We start from the raw sequence: 15,487 nt of genomic DNA on the forward strand, positions 1-15,487 counted from the left end.
GGAAGGGGTAGACAGTGGAGTGGGACATTGGGGTGGATACCGATCAGGATTTTTATTTTTTTTCTGGACGGAAAAGAAATTAGGAGAGAAAGAGAAAAGGAGAAAACAAGAAAAGTGTTACTTCAGATTTTACTTGTAGTCCTCGAGAGACAGATGGATAGAGGCAAACTGAAATGATTGTGCACTGTAGCCTGTGTCAGCAGGTCTGCTTGAGAGTTGTGTCCTGGGGCAAAGCTAGCAGGAATTATGTCTGTGTACTCTGGAAAATCACGCTCCTTAGGAGCCTTTACTGGGCTGAGTAATTAGCTAGTGTCATTTGAGAGTTTTGCCGAGTGTTTACTGAATTGAATTGAACAGACTCACAGACCCTTCACACAAGGTGACTAATTTCTTCTAGAGCCCACATTGCAACACATTTGCTTGTGATACACAGAACAAATTGTCTGACCACATCTTTTGGCATGTGCTAATTCCCTAACAAGATAGCAGCCAACCAGGCTTATTTCCTTACATTGAAAAGACAGAATATAGATCTGGAAAACACTTTAGAGTTTGTCTAGACTGAACTCATGAACTGTACAGATGAAGCAGCTGGAGATAAGAAAAAGCACGTGGCTTGGCTAAGGTCATATGACAATTTAGTGGCAGAACTAGGAGTAGAGCCCAGGTTTTCTGATACCCAGCTCAAGAAGGTTTCATGAAGGGGATGACCATTATAGACTTTAAATAATGACAGAAACGATGACAGTAAAAACATTTGGCATTAGGAGAGGGTGTCCCAAAAAGTTTTAGTGCCTTTTAAGCTATTGAATTGTAAAGTATGCAAGTTCCTGTGTTAATACCATGATGGAGTAAAATTGTCTCTGCTCTCAAGGAGTTCACATTCGACTGGGGGGAGACAATACACTTGGAAGGTTTTGGCTGCAAGGCAGATAGAAAAGTGCCAGGGTCATTAGGGTATAGCAGCAAATTAGATATCAATGCCTCTCCTTAAATGCCATGTCATATCATGTCTGATGCTGAATCCTTTCACTGAGTCAAGGACCTTGGTGACAAGAATTCGTTCTGGATGGATCGTGAGAAGTTGTGGCTGCAGCACCCACAGGGTGCTTCCCAAGATGATGGCTGTGAGTACTGACCTGGATTTCCAGTTCCTGGGCTGTTTCCAACAGGATCTAAGGGGAGGTGATGGAAAAGAAGGTAGTGGTGATTTGGATTGCCTGGCACATTCCCTGTGCCTTGCTTTCTCATTTGCTAGAGTTTTAAACTTGCTTTAAGGTTTCTAAAGTACTTCATGCCTGTTATTCATTTCATCTCTGAAGGATGTGGAAGATTTGGTTGGATGGAGTTTCAGCACTGTTAATTCTCTTTAACAAGATGCCATAGAGTGCTTTTCAACTAATTAAAGTTTTTTCATTTAATGGCTGACAAATTCTGCACCAGGGTAACTTTCTGTTTCAGCAAAACTTACAGAGAATCCCTCTGTAATATGAAAGTACTTTAAGGAAGCAAATAATGCTAGCTGACATTTAGAAAGCTCTTTAATATTTGTAAATTGTCCTATATCCATTATCTCACTTTGACCTTTATCTTGATTTCCTTGAATTAGGGAATTATTATTTCATTTTACTGATGAAGAAAAGGAGGTTCAGAGTGCTTCAGTGACTTGTCCAAGTTTACACACCTAGAAAGTGTCTAAGGTAGGTTGGCAAACCAAGTCTTTCTTACTAAAAGTCCAGAGCTCTATTCACTGCCCTATGTTGTCTCTAGACATTATCAATTTCATAAACTTGGCTTTTCACATGCTGAACAGGGAACACATTACCTATCATATTTAGGGTTCAGCAAAACTAACCAGACAAAATGACTAGACAGGAATGTGCTGATTGCGTAGGTATTCTGCCACATCTCCACCGAGGTTGGGGACAAAAAGTCCATTATCTTTTCTACAGAACCAAGATTGGACAATGTAAAACTGAAGACTTTGTTGGTTAAGATGAAATTCAGCTCTATAACATGCTGTGCAGTATAGGATAATAATAATGTGGCTTGGTTTGAGAGCTATAGTCCTCACTTAACAATTCACTTTTCCTTCTCAATAGTTCAAGAACTTTTCAACCATTTTTAGCCACCCTTCCTTCCCTGAATGACAAGAATTAGTCCCAAGCCTGGGTTCTAGCAAGCATTTACAGATTTTCAAACTGTCCTCTCCTTTTCTTCCAAACTGTCTATTATTTCTGATGACTGCTGGTATTTTTTTTTACAATATTGGATTTAGCAGTACATCTTGCTGTATTCTAACAAGTTCTTACGTTCAGGGCATTAGGTATTACTGTGTTCATGCACCAATTTAATATTTCTGTTGGATTAAAATTCACCGTGATGTATTTCTTTAAATTTAGAACACTTTTACTTTGCCAACCTGATGAACAGCAGAGAAATTGCTGCTAGATTGGACTTTAGATAATTAATAACAATTCCTAGAGCAAGTTTCCTTACCCTGACCTCAATATTTCTTCTTGTTGATTAGAAGTGGGTTCAAAGAGTTGTTGCAGTCAGGTTGTGTCCCTACTTATTAGTAAGCAGTGCAGTCTAGACAATTTCCCATCTCTTAGAGTTCAAAGCTTTGCAAAATTAAAAAAAATACATTTGCCATGTTCCCTTATTGTTCCATATCCTTTGCCATTTGTTAAGGTGATTCCAGTTAATACTGAGCACTCCATTTTGGTACTTAGGGTAGAAGAGGCCCCCAAATAATTAGTTAGATATGAATAACGAGAGACTTTAAACCTCACTTTTCAATAATGATTTCATTAAGTTTAATCATCTGAACTGCAGACATCCTTTTAACACCTATTCTTAACAAAAATAACTACCACCACATTTTTCTTGTGTTATCTTTAATCCCTTCCTGCCTCCTTTTTCCACATTCAAAGTGCTACTTAATTAGAGGCAACTCTTTTTTTGTAGAATCTGCTTTTAATTTCCCTTTGGTGGATAAGGCTCCATACTACCTCAGTATAATGGGATCCGGAGTCCTTTAATTTGTCAGCTCTCAGTCACCAAGGGCAATGAGTCCCAATCCTTTTCAGGCTGTGACCCAGATGTGAACTTGTTGGAGTGGAGCTGGGGACATTCCTGACCCATTACCTGCATCTTGCCATCTGGCCAGTCAGTCCACTACACAACCATTAACTCAACTACCTCCTACCTACATTCCTAGTTAGAAACCAGCAAAAGTGATTGAAGAAACCAGGATTCTCTGACATATAAGGGGCACCTTTCTGTCATCTGTGGCCAAAGTTCCTCCAAAACTATGAACTCACACAGATTTGGGTCCAATCCTAGGTGCTGGACTTAAAAAAGGTCATTTTGTTCTCTTTGGTTCATGTCTCCATCTTAAGTAGTTCTAAGAAAACCTAATGCACTCAGGGTAAAGCTCACATTTCGATAACCCCAGATCAGTGTAAAAGGGGATCTTCAAACCTGCCTAAACATTTATGGTCCAAATGCATGTTGGGCACAGATCAACCTTTATGTAACCTCATGGAAACTACCAAAGATGTAAAAGGACACAATAAACAGGTGGAAACACATAAAGCATGCAACTGGCCCATTAGCACCCTTGGGAAAGGATCTTAGTTTGGGGTTATCATAATGCTCACCCTTGAACCTGAAATTTCAGTGAATCTTTAGCTCCCTACAGAGTCCTATTATCCTGCTTTCTCAGAGTCAAAGAGAGAAGCATGAATTCCTCTGGCAGTTCCCTTTCCTAGATGAAGAAGGGGGTAGTCCCTCTGAAAACAGTCTCTCTGAACTTAAAGGAGCCAATCATCAAGATTTTCTGTATCCTTTCAGCAAGGTGCTAGTGTCTAAGTCCACACTCCATGGGCAGTTAGTTGTGCCTCAACTGCTTCTATTTCTCATAATCACAACAGATTGATTGAGTAAGTTCATTAAGTCAGTCAGGGTCTCCTTTGATGGGTTTGCCTTTACATTTCTAATGCCTCCAAGTCCTGGCAGACTTCTTGGGAAATTGCGACTAAAGGCACTGGATTTCAAGTCAGGAAGAAGACCTGGTTCAAATTCTATCTGAGACAACTACTGCTGTGTAGATCTCTCCTGGTTTCAGTTTCTTCAGCTATCAAATGAGGATTTGGGACCCCGTAGAGGAAATATTTAATTACTGATTTTTAGGTAAAATTAAGAATTACTGAATTATAGGAAAGATGATTAATCATTTCACTGTTTGAATCTTGCTTTGGATGACAAGAAATGAGACACATATTGCTTAGAAACCAGACTGGTTTAATGCTTAACTTAGGACCCTGGGTTGTACCAACCCCAGAATATGTTAGAGGCTCCAAAGATTTATGTTTGGAAAGGACAGTTAATTTATAGTTTTCTGAGAAGTACATTTTAATTAATCATTGTGAAGCTTAATTAATCTCTGCCTTATTTAGAAAACTTATTATGAAATAACCCATCAGCTGATGTTTCCTGGCTTCTTTGTTTGAATGCTATATTATGTGGTACTTTTAGAGGTCTATGGGGATCGTGCCACCTATTTCAGCTCTCCCCTCCGTTGAATGACTTAAAGTTCTTTCTAAATGAGTTCAATTTAAGTCTTTTTTTGTTCTCAGCTAAGAACCCAGTGATCTCTAAAGTCTCGTTTAGCTTGAAATCTATGTTCTTATGTAGAACTGAACAGTCACTGTGTCTTGAGGAAAAAACAAAGAAAGTATATAGATGCCGTGCTAGAGGAAACTACATTTTTGGCATCACTGTTCCTTCATTGTGGGGCAGGGGTAAAGATTGTTGAGAGGCTCACCTTAAGTAGGTAGTGTCTTCTAACTTTTCTTTGGGTAACTTATTGGTTTATCCTGTTTACCTTTATATGTTGCTCTTAAGTGTTTAGGGATTTCTTTTGGTGATCCATTATTTGTTGACAGAGCACATCCTACTAGGAGCTTAAAATACCAAGTAAGTGGTTTTCCAATGGAGAACTTGAAGTAGGAGAATGGTAGGATTAAAGTAGTGGTATCTCTGGAAGGTGAGAAGAAATGAGATGAGAAGTGAAATGTATCATATAGTTCTGGACTTCCCACTAGGTAGACCTGGGTTTGAATCTATTCTTTGAACCTAGTTTTGTGATAAAGGGCAAATTACTTATCCTCTCTAGACCTCAGTTTTCTCTGCTGTAAAATGTGGATAATAATAGCACCTACCTCACAGAGTTGATATTAGGATCAAGTTAGATGTATGCAAAGTATTTGCAAATCTTAAATACTATAGTAATGTGAGCTATTATTATGATAATTATTATAATGAATAATTTTGGAAGTGTTCTCCAAGGTAAATGCTGGCACCTAAGGTATGGTAGCCATGAAATGACCATAAGTAAATGAATTCTTTTTGTTTTGTTTTACTTTGAAGGAGCTTAAATTCCTCAAAGGTCATAAAACTGATGTACTGACGTTTTGGTTTTTTTGTGGAAGAAAAAGAATATCCATGAGCTCATGCTTGCTTTTAATATCTCTTCATGACAATTATCTTTTTTTCTATACTTAATCCCCCAAGCAGAGCTTAATCTGGTATGGATTTACCTCCTTTATTAGCTTTTTTTTTTTTCTGAGTCGAATTATACATAACCAGCTCTTGTTAGGGAGTCAATGAAATGAGAATGAGGCTTTCTCTTTCCCTTTTCTTTCTGTTTTCTTTCCTTATATGCCATATATTCTCCAGTTCTTGGGCACAGCCAGTTTATCAGTGTTATCCAATTGATTTGTAAATTGTTAAATAGTTACTTCCTCTTTTCCTTTTCTCTTCTGCCCCTACCATATATAACTATTCATTTAGAAAAATACTTTTAAAAAATCACACACACACACACACACACACAAACACCTTGAACTAATTGCCATATCATTAGTTGATGAGTTCTGCTAATAGGACTCACTAACCTTGAAATACTGACTTTTTCCTTCCAGGCATGCATAAAAATGTTTAAAAAATAAAATTTTAATGATATCTTTGATTTTTTAAAATATCACCTACAGTTCCCAATGTTTCTCTCCTTTCTATCCTCTCAGAGTCCCATCTCATTTAACAAAGATTACTAGAAGGGCAGGAAAAAACAAATAGATAAACCAACAAGCACCTCAAATCTGACACTATATTCACCCTCATTGCCCCATGTCTACAAAGAAGAGATGGGGTGATATAGTTAGACTTCCTAACAATTGCTTCTTTCCTGATTTATCATAGGATGCTTGGTTTTGGGAAACCCTAGTCATGTCCTGGTAAATGCTTTATAACTGTCTCTCAAAAAACAAGTATATGCCTTTTAAAACTTAATCTGCATGATTAACATGTGCCTAATTCTAAACTAGACAATGAACAAAACAATAAATAGAACCCTGATTTTTAGTGTTTTCCAATTTCTGGGGTATAAATTCTCACACCAAAATTTTTAACATACATTCCAGAGCTATTTCAAGCTGGCTTCAGCATACTCCTGGGGTTTGTGTATTGATGATGATCCAACTTGGTGCTTGAGATGAGTCAGAGATTTTTTACCATACCATAATGTCATAGGTTTAGAAAAGGAAAGAAAAGAGTTCAAGAATTTTTGATGCCTTTTGTTTTTATCTCAGAGTCATTTTGAGAAGTAATAACACTGTATTATTATTATTATTGAATACCCAACATTCCAACTTCCCTTACAATAAAGAAAAATAGTTTAGCAAAAATAACTGATAGAGGGTTGGCCAATTCACCAAATCCAACTTTTGCAGCCCATACAACACTGTTTTTATATTCTTCCACCCTGCTATAAAGAGGAAGAAGATTGTAATGTATTTCTAGGACCCTAGTTGGTCATACAATTACTGGTGGGTTTGGATTTCTTTTAACTCATGTAATTGTACCCTTGCAAACTATTCTCCTAGTTCTGCTAACTTCCTTCTGCAATAATTTATACAATTTGGAAGAGAATTTTCTGACCAATCTTGCTCACCCATCACCCCTTTCCATTTTACAGAAGAATTTCAGAGAGGAAATGATCTAGGACAGTGATGGAGAATCTTTTAGAAACCAAGTGCCCAAATGGGAACCCCCATGCTACATGTGAAAAATCCCTTTACCCCAGACAGAGGAGGGATGAAGTGCTACCATTGGAGCTGGGCAGAGTGGTGGGTGATTAGAGAAATGCCTTCAGGTGTAGTGGAAAGGGGGAGAGGAACAGCCCCCTCTGGCACATGTGCCATAGATTCACCAACATGGATCTAGGAGAAGTCATAAAACTTGGAAATGACAGAATTGGAACTTGAATCTACATCTTCTGATTCTGTTTCCAATTTTCTTTACCCTATACTAAGTTTTTAATGCATCTATCATTAATGAAAAGTTGATTGGAGAAGGATATCTATTCATATCTAGCATAAATACTGCCACTCTTTTAGAGTGATATATTTAATGCAGCATTTGGGATTGAATTTTCATTCATTACTTTCTATAAAAGTGTAGGCATCAAGAAGAATGATGATTTTTTCCCCCTAGATTGACTTCATGAATAAATACTGGGAGCTTTTTACCAGAATTGAAAAAAGTATTGAACAGTGGGACTCTAATTTGTGTTTTTGCATGAAAACTCCTGTTGTGAGGCAAAATACAATTACATTGATGGCAAAAGCCCTTGCCTTCACAGAGGCAAGAGCACTTAGAGCTAGTCATTGACTGACACTCATGGTGTTTAATAGAAATTTTCAGTAATAGGTGTCAAACAAAAATATATGAGAATGAATAAGTGCCATGTAAATCTAAGGACCCATTATTTCATAACTGTGTCATGTACAAAGTTGTGAGAGCATAAAACATGAATCAGTCATTAGGATTTAGGTTCATTATAAATAATGACTATGCAGATTGAATTGCCCCCAAATGCTGCCAAGTTTTCCCTTGTTCTTAAGATGTTTGAATTAATTGAAAAATGTACCTCAAAAAAGAGATATGTTCAATGGCCAATGAGGCAACCAGTGACTACTGACTATACTAATCTAAGCCTTCTGCCCTTTTCAACCTTCTTCCCTCAGTGAAAATGAATAGAATTTCCCTTTCGTTACTACCTGTGTGACTTCAGGCAAGTCATTTAACTTCCCTGGTCCTTAATTCCTTCCTTTGTAAAATAACATTGAAGCACAGCACTTTCTTTGATGTCGGCACATCATGCTGATTGTGTGCCAGTGTTTCCCAAGTCTTAAAAGCAATACCAAAGTTCTTCAGAGAGACCTTAAGAATGTCTTTGTATTGTTTCTTTTCACCTCTGTATATGGGCTTGCAGTGTGCAAGTTCTCAATAAAGAAGTCTTTTAGTAAATGTACATTTGGCATTTGAAAAACATGGCCAGCCTATCAGAGTTGCCCTTTCTTCAATAGAGTTTGACTGTTTGGCAGTTCAACTCAATAAAGGACTTTGGTGTCCATTATCTCATCTTGGCAGGTGATCTTCAGAATCCTCCCAAGACTATTCAAATGTAAAAATTCAATACCCTGGCATGATGCTGGTGGACCATCCAGGTTTAAAAAGGCATACAATGATGAGGTGTCAGCAGAGTGGATCTGTAGACTTTCAGTTTGATAGATAGCCCAATATGTTTTCTCTCCCATGCTTTTCTTCAGAACCTCTCAAACCTCTGGTTTGTCATGTGTCAACCTCATTATCTATGTGTACATTCCTGGAAAGTATACTGCCAAGGTGAGTGAACTTAATCCACAACATTCAAAATTTTTTCATTTGCTATAATGGATGCTTCCATGTATAAATGGTACAGTACTGGCTAGTGGAGAACTATTTTCTTGGTATGGTCAGGAAAAAAGTTGGTATAAGAAACAGGGAATTGCTTCATAGTCTATTGCATTTCAGTTTTAGAGGCTTCACTGAGTACACAATCATCTTCAATATATGGGATTCTTAAAGTTCTGGTCTTATGGTGTTATCAAGTCAAAACTTGTGGTGTCAAGTGATAGATGGCCAAAGAAAGATATGTATATGTTAATTGATTTTATAGAATGTTAAATTTAGATTTAGGATGAAATAAGTTGGTGTTTAAAGAGGCATTTCTGGTTATGTGAGACCTCTTCTTAAATCTTTGATCTCAGTTCTTTACTAATCAAACACTCATTTCCATGGAAACAAAGAACCTTCTACTGGTGATTCCATTTATATGGAAACAGAATTTTAAGCAGTAAAATCCAAAATGAGGCATTTTACAAAGTGTTTTCTAATGCATCCTTCAAATTCAACTTTTCAGCAGCTACAAAAGCTATTGATGTACATTATCTGTAGCTCAAACTATAGACAACATTTACACATAGGTGATATTTGAATATACACATATCCTTTTACTTATCGCCCAGACATTATATCATCTTATTCTGAGAGTGTTGCCCCTTTCTTCTTTATTTCATGACCAGCACTTTCTCTGTCCCTGAGATGAAATGGGGACCTGCCAGTGTGAAGGGTAGAATTTTCTTTTTTGTAAATTTATTTATTACTAATTACCTGTTATAACAAATTTCTTTACAAGTTTTCCTAAGTTATATAATTAAACTTATCTCTCTCCATCTTTCCCTTCCCCCTCCAAGTGCTGGAAGACAATTCAGTCTGGGTTATATGTGTATTATCATGTAAAATGCATTTCCATATTGTTCATTTTTGTGAGTAATCTTGTAAAACCAAAATGCCAAAACATGCACCCAAATAAGCAATTGAAAAATTGCATGTTTCATCTGTATTCCTGCCAACAGTTCTTTCTCTGAAGATGAATAGCATTCTTTGTTGTAAGTCCCTCAGAATTGTCCTAGATCACCGTATTGCCAATAATAGTGAAGTCTATAACATTTGATCATTCCACTGTGTACAATGCTTTCCTGGTTCTGCTTATTTCACTCTTTATCAGTTCATGTAGGCCTTTCCAGCTCTTTCTGAAATCATCCTGTTCATCGTTCCTTATAGCACAATAGTATTACATTATCATAATTTGTTCCACACCACAATTTATTCAGCCATTCCCTAATTGATGGACATCCCCTTAATTTCTAATTCTTTGCCACCACAAAAAGATTGGCAATAAATATTTTTATACACATAAGTCCTCCCCCACCCCACCCCATTTTTTTAACCTTTTATTTTTTTTTAACTTTTCTAGTAGTGGTATTACTGGATCAAAGGGTTTGCATTGTTTTATAGCCTTTTGAACATAATTCCAAATTATCTATAGAGTACAGTTTTCAGAGACAGTTTCAGAGAGGGCTTTTTGGCTTTAGCCTTTAGAGGGCTTTTGGCTTTTGAGTTTTTGGCTTTTAGTTTGGGCTGTTAGGTTTTTTTCCCTTCCTTGAACTTTTTAGGAGGTGGTTGATCTTCATTGACAGATCTAATTGGGATTGGATATCTAGAATCAGCATACATTTTTGAATGGTTGAGATGTGATTTCTTGGTGGGGAAGTATGCTGTTACTCTTTTCAAATTGTTAATGGTTAAACCACCTACTTTATTACAATTACATTATTTTTTATACAGAAAAAGGAGTGAGAATATTATGTTTCATAGTGAAGATTTCATAGGATGGTCAGCGTGATCATTATTTGATAAATGTTTATTGTCTTTAGAATTAAGAAAATAATGACAGAAAGTTTGTAGTTTTAACATTAATTTCAAGAATGACTCATTGCGGTTCCAGTTCTGGTGTGGTAAATAAATATTTATAACCAAGATACTTTTCTCTGAGAAACCAACTTGAACTCAATAAAAGCCAAAATGAACTTGGTTACTGTTGTTACTTCTATGGCTTTCAGTCCTTCCTCAGAAATTCTAGGGATAGCCTCTAATGAAGCAAATGACACTGTCAGATTTGTTCACCTCCTTTCCTGTACAGTATTCTTAAACTTTTCTATGAATAGAATTAAGTAGATTTTCCTTGCTCAAACATTGGACTTCTCTCCCAGAAGTGGATATTTTGCCCTGGGAAACAACAAGGGCAAAGCCTTATTGTATAGGTTTTACCATTATTCAGACTTCTGAGTAGGGAGGGGCATTGTGGCAGATCTAGTTAAACTACAAAAGAAGCTATTGCTGATTTTTTTTTACTGTATTTTGTAAATATTTATTAATAAATGGAAATTAAATTTAAAAATTAATAATATAATTTGATTTTCCAGATCTATATTTTGTATAATAAATACTAATATGGTATATTACATGTAAAAAGGAATTCTTTATTCCCTTTCTTTAATTTAACAGGGGATCTGGAGTTCCTCTTACCATAGAGATGTGTAGGTATTAACCAGTCCACAGTGACAGGAAGGAGAAACCATAGAGATAGGAAGGAGAAATCATAGAGAGAGGTACTAAGGTAGAACGAAGTTATAAAAAGGTGCCAGTGTGAGTTGGTTAGTCTGTCAGTGGCAGACGGGGGGGGGGGGGGGGGGGGGGGGGGGGGGGGGGTTCAGTTGCTGGCAGTTATGGCTGCTGGGCATGAGTTGATCATTGGGGGTTGGTTGCTGGTGGTGTGGGTTGGTGATTAGTTGGTAGTTGATGTTTAGTTGCTGGAATATAAAAGCAGGCCTGAGCTTACTGGGAGGGCTTTTTTGCTTTAGCCTTTAGGGGGCTTTTGGCTTTTGAGTTTTTGGCTTTTAGTTTGAGCTGTTAGGTTTTTTTCCCCTTCCTTGAACTTTTTAGGAAGTGGTTGATCTTCATTGACAGACCTAATTGGGATTGAATTAAACACTGATTGGGTTGGTTTTGATTGGGCTAGATTGGGTTGGAACTTTGTGGGGTGGTTGTTATTAGCAGTAGTTATAGGCAGTTATAGGTAGATATCTGCAGTTTAGCTAGTAATTATAGGTAGTTATAGATTAACTAGTATAGGCATTAGGAAATTTTCTTTCTCTACCTCTTTCCTATATTTCTCTCCTTTACAATATTCATTTTTCCATATTCTTTTACTATCTCTATTTTAATTTAACTACTTACACTTCTCAGGGCCGGAACATTAACCTGGATGGGAACTCAATCCTTGGATATTTACATTTCTGTAACAAGCTCTGGAATGCCACCACGTTTGCCCTTAGGGCACTGGGAGATGGATTTGTACCCTCACCTACTCCCCAAGCCAGCAGTCAAGAGAGCTTGGCTGACCACTGGATCAGGAGCCACTTGAGTGAAGCTGTAGGGCTGAGCCATCAGGGTCTCCATGCCTATGACTTCCCTACCCTCACCACTGCCCAGTACAGCCTTTGGCTCTATGGTCTCTGCAATGCCTACCTGTTGTGCCTGAAACCTGTGCTCTCTGGGAAGGACCAAGTTGCCACAGAGAGCGCCCGGCAGACCCTCTACACTTGCCTGGATATGGGCCCGAGACTCCTCTCATCTTTCATGCCCTTTGTGACTGAGGAGTTGTATCAGTGGCTGCCCTGCAAGAGTGGGTGTGTGTGGGGGCAGACACCACCCATCCTCTGCATCATCCCCTATCCAGAGCCTAATGAACTTTCCTGGAAGGATCCTGAGGCTGAGGCTGCCTTTAAGCTGGCACTCAGCATTCCCCCGTGTGCTTTCCTCTGAGCCCATCACAACCTCACCCCGAGCCAGTCTGAGTGTTTCCTGGAAGTGGCAGAAGAAGCAACAGGAACACAGGCTTCTGCAGTGCCCGGTTACGGGCAAGCCCTCTCCAACACTGGGGCTGTGAATGTCCTTCTCCCTGGACCCCCTGCCCACAGGGCTGCGCCGTGGGCCTGGACTCTGACCCATGCTCCGTCCACCTGCAACTTCAGGGGCTGGTGCATCCCACCCCAGAGTTGGCAAAGCTTCCGGCCAAATGAGGGGAAGCTGAACGTCAGGCCCAGAGGCTTTGGGAGCGAATCCTCCCGAGTCCAGGAGTCTGAGGAGGCCAAGCTCCAGCAGACACAGGCAGAGCTAAAGAAGGTAATTGAAGGTAATTGTCTGAGAAGACACCGTGAGACCTGGAGACATCTCCCCACCATCCTGACCTCACATGATTGGGTGGAGTTGGGGTGACACTGTGCTCTCTGGGAGCTGGCAGCAATAAAATATTTTGGTGCTAAAAAATTGTTAATTGTTAAAAGCTGCTAGAAGTTTTCTTTTCTCTGGCTTAAAGGGACAATATTAATTTACAACTCTACTATATTCTCATTAAAACTTAAATTATTAAAAGCTGCTCTCCTATTTTGTCAAAACCCCTATTTTAACCCTTAAACATATATATATATATATAATATATATAATATTATATGTGTTAATTTACCAGACGTGTGTGTGTGTGTCATCACACCCTTTGGAGGCAGGATAACAAACGAACTCTGCTTATTAATAATCATTATATGAACATAGGTGTTTTCTACAAATCTCAGAACCTACAAAGTACTTTCGTCACAATGAGTCTTTGAAGTAGGTGGTGGCCCCATTTTACAGATGAGGAAACTGAATTTCCCATTGTCATAAAGAAAATGATTATAATAGCATTTTGAGCTATTTGAGCTATGTTCTGAGATTTCAGTTGCCCACTGGATATTTCTATGTAAATTTCCTGTAATTTCCTGAAAGTCAACACCAAAAGCATCATTTCTCCTAACTCTAATTATTATCTTTAAGATTCATATTTCTATTAATAGCAGTACCATATTCCTCCTCAAACAATTTTGAAATCCCAGAACCACCTTTGCCTTTTCATTCTGATGCAATACTAAATTTCATCACTCAATCTTACCAAGTTTTTTCTTCCCAGACCCTTTGGAATTTGTCCCTCATATTTTTTTCTGTTGCCTCAATAGCAGCCCAAAAAGACTCTTATTGTCTTATGCTGGGGTTACTACAAGAGTCTTCTAAGATAGCTGTCACTAGTCTTGACTTAATTCAGCCATCTACAGGCTGTCAGACAAACATGTGACTCTACTGCCTCATAGCATTGTGGAGGATGAGTGAGCTTCTTATTCTGACAGTCAGGCCCTTTGATAATCTGGTTCTATGATTCCTACTCAATTTCATCTCACTTCTGACTCCTTCCTTTGCCTCCCCCTCACCTCCTCTTTGGTCAAACCCTATTTTAGTTTTCTTCATATGCCTTTTTGGGATGTTTTTTCCTATCTGCTCATTTAAATCCTACCCATCCTGTATATATGTTTATATAGTCTATTTACCATTTCCTCCTGCTCATTTTCATTTCTCCTTAGTCTTATTTCCAATAACAATTATTGATCCGGCTTTAGTTTTCTTATCTGTAAAAAGGGAGTAATACTGAATAACAACCCTTTTAAAATTATCATGAGGGCAGAACCTTGCACATATTAAAGCACTTTAAATATGAGTTATAATGTTCAGAAACAATCGACATCCATTTATTAAAATGCCTACTATGTGCCAGGTACCACTCCAGGCACTAGGACATAAATAATGAATTTACTCAGGGATTTTACATTCTAACAGTGAAAAAGGTACATATGAAAAAATAGTATGTTCAGTATAAGATGGATAAATAATACAAAGTAGTAAAATATAAGACAGTTTGGAAGAAGGGCACCCGAAGTTTGGGGATCAGAAAGGATTTCATGTAGAAGATGATGCTTAGACTGTGTCTTGAAGGAAGAGAAAGTTGTGAGGCAAAGACTGCTTGTCTCTGTTGCCCTGCTTGCTTTCAGCTCCACAGAACCAGATGCCCCCTCCCAGGTTACCCCCAGATGTCCTGCCCTTCATCTCTCCTTTACCCACCCCAGCTCCTTTCCTAGCTCCTTTTGTATGTGGTCTCCTTCCTTTGATTGTAAGATCATTAAGAGTAGAGGCTATCTCTCTTTTTATTAATTGTACCCCAAATTTTAGTGCAGTGTTTATTATGTAGGCACTTAAAAGTCTATTGATTGAAAAGGTGAGGGAGGAAGTACATTTCAGGCATGGAGGAGGGCCAGTACAAAGACAAGAGATGGACTGTTGTTGGTGACTGAGAGAAGATAGTTTAGGTGGATCAGAGTGAAAGAAGAGCAGGGCTTTATAGAGAGGCCAGTGCCTATATGTCTCCCCTCTGAGGTTGCCTCCCACTGTCTCCATCTTATATAGACATGGTTGTTTGCATGTTGGCAAGTCATCAGACTTGGAGCTCCTTGAGAACAAGGACTGAGTTTTGCCCCAGCACTTAGCATAGGATCTTGTACACAGCAAGGCTCAGTTAATGTTTGTTAGATACTAAATATTCCAGTGAGATCAAATTGGGGACTTTTTGCTATTTATGAGCAAATATATCCAAGTACAAAAACATGGGGGCTCACCTCCAGCACTCTTCCTTCTCAGTCTGTCTCAGAAGCACCTGCTCTGACAAGGATGGAGTTTACAGATTGCAGAAATGCATTCATGTCTTCAATGTGTCCTTCCTTTTGGGGGCCAAGCCCCAGAATGGGACAAGATATTTTATCTCAGAGAAAAAACT

At 38.3% G+C, this 15,487-nt stretch overlaps 1 pseudogene; it reads left to right on the forward strand.

Annotated features, from left to right (window-relative positions):
• Window positions 1–980: 980 nt before the first annotated feature.
• LOC103099527 (valine--tRNA ligase-like) lies at window positions 981–13,170 on the forward strand (annotated as a pseudogene).
• The last annotated feature ends 2,317 nt before the right edge of the window (window positions 13,171–15,487 follow it).

Source organism: Monodelphis domestica, chromosome 6 (genome assembly GCF_027887165.1).
Source record: "Monodelphis domestica isolate mMonDom1 chromosome 6, mMonDom1.pri, whole genome shotgun sequence".
Taxonomy (NCBI): domain Eukaryota; kingdom Metazoa; phylum Chordata; class Mammalia; order Didelphimorphia; family Didelphidae; genus Monodelphis; species Monodelphis domestica.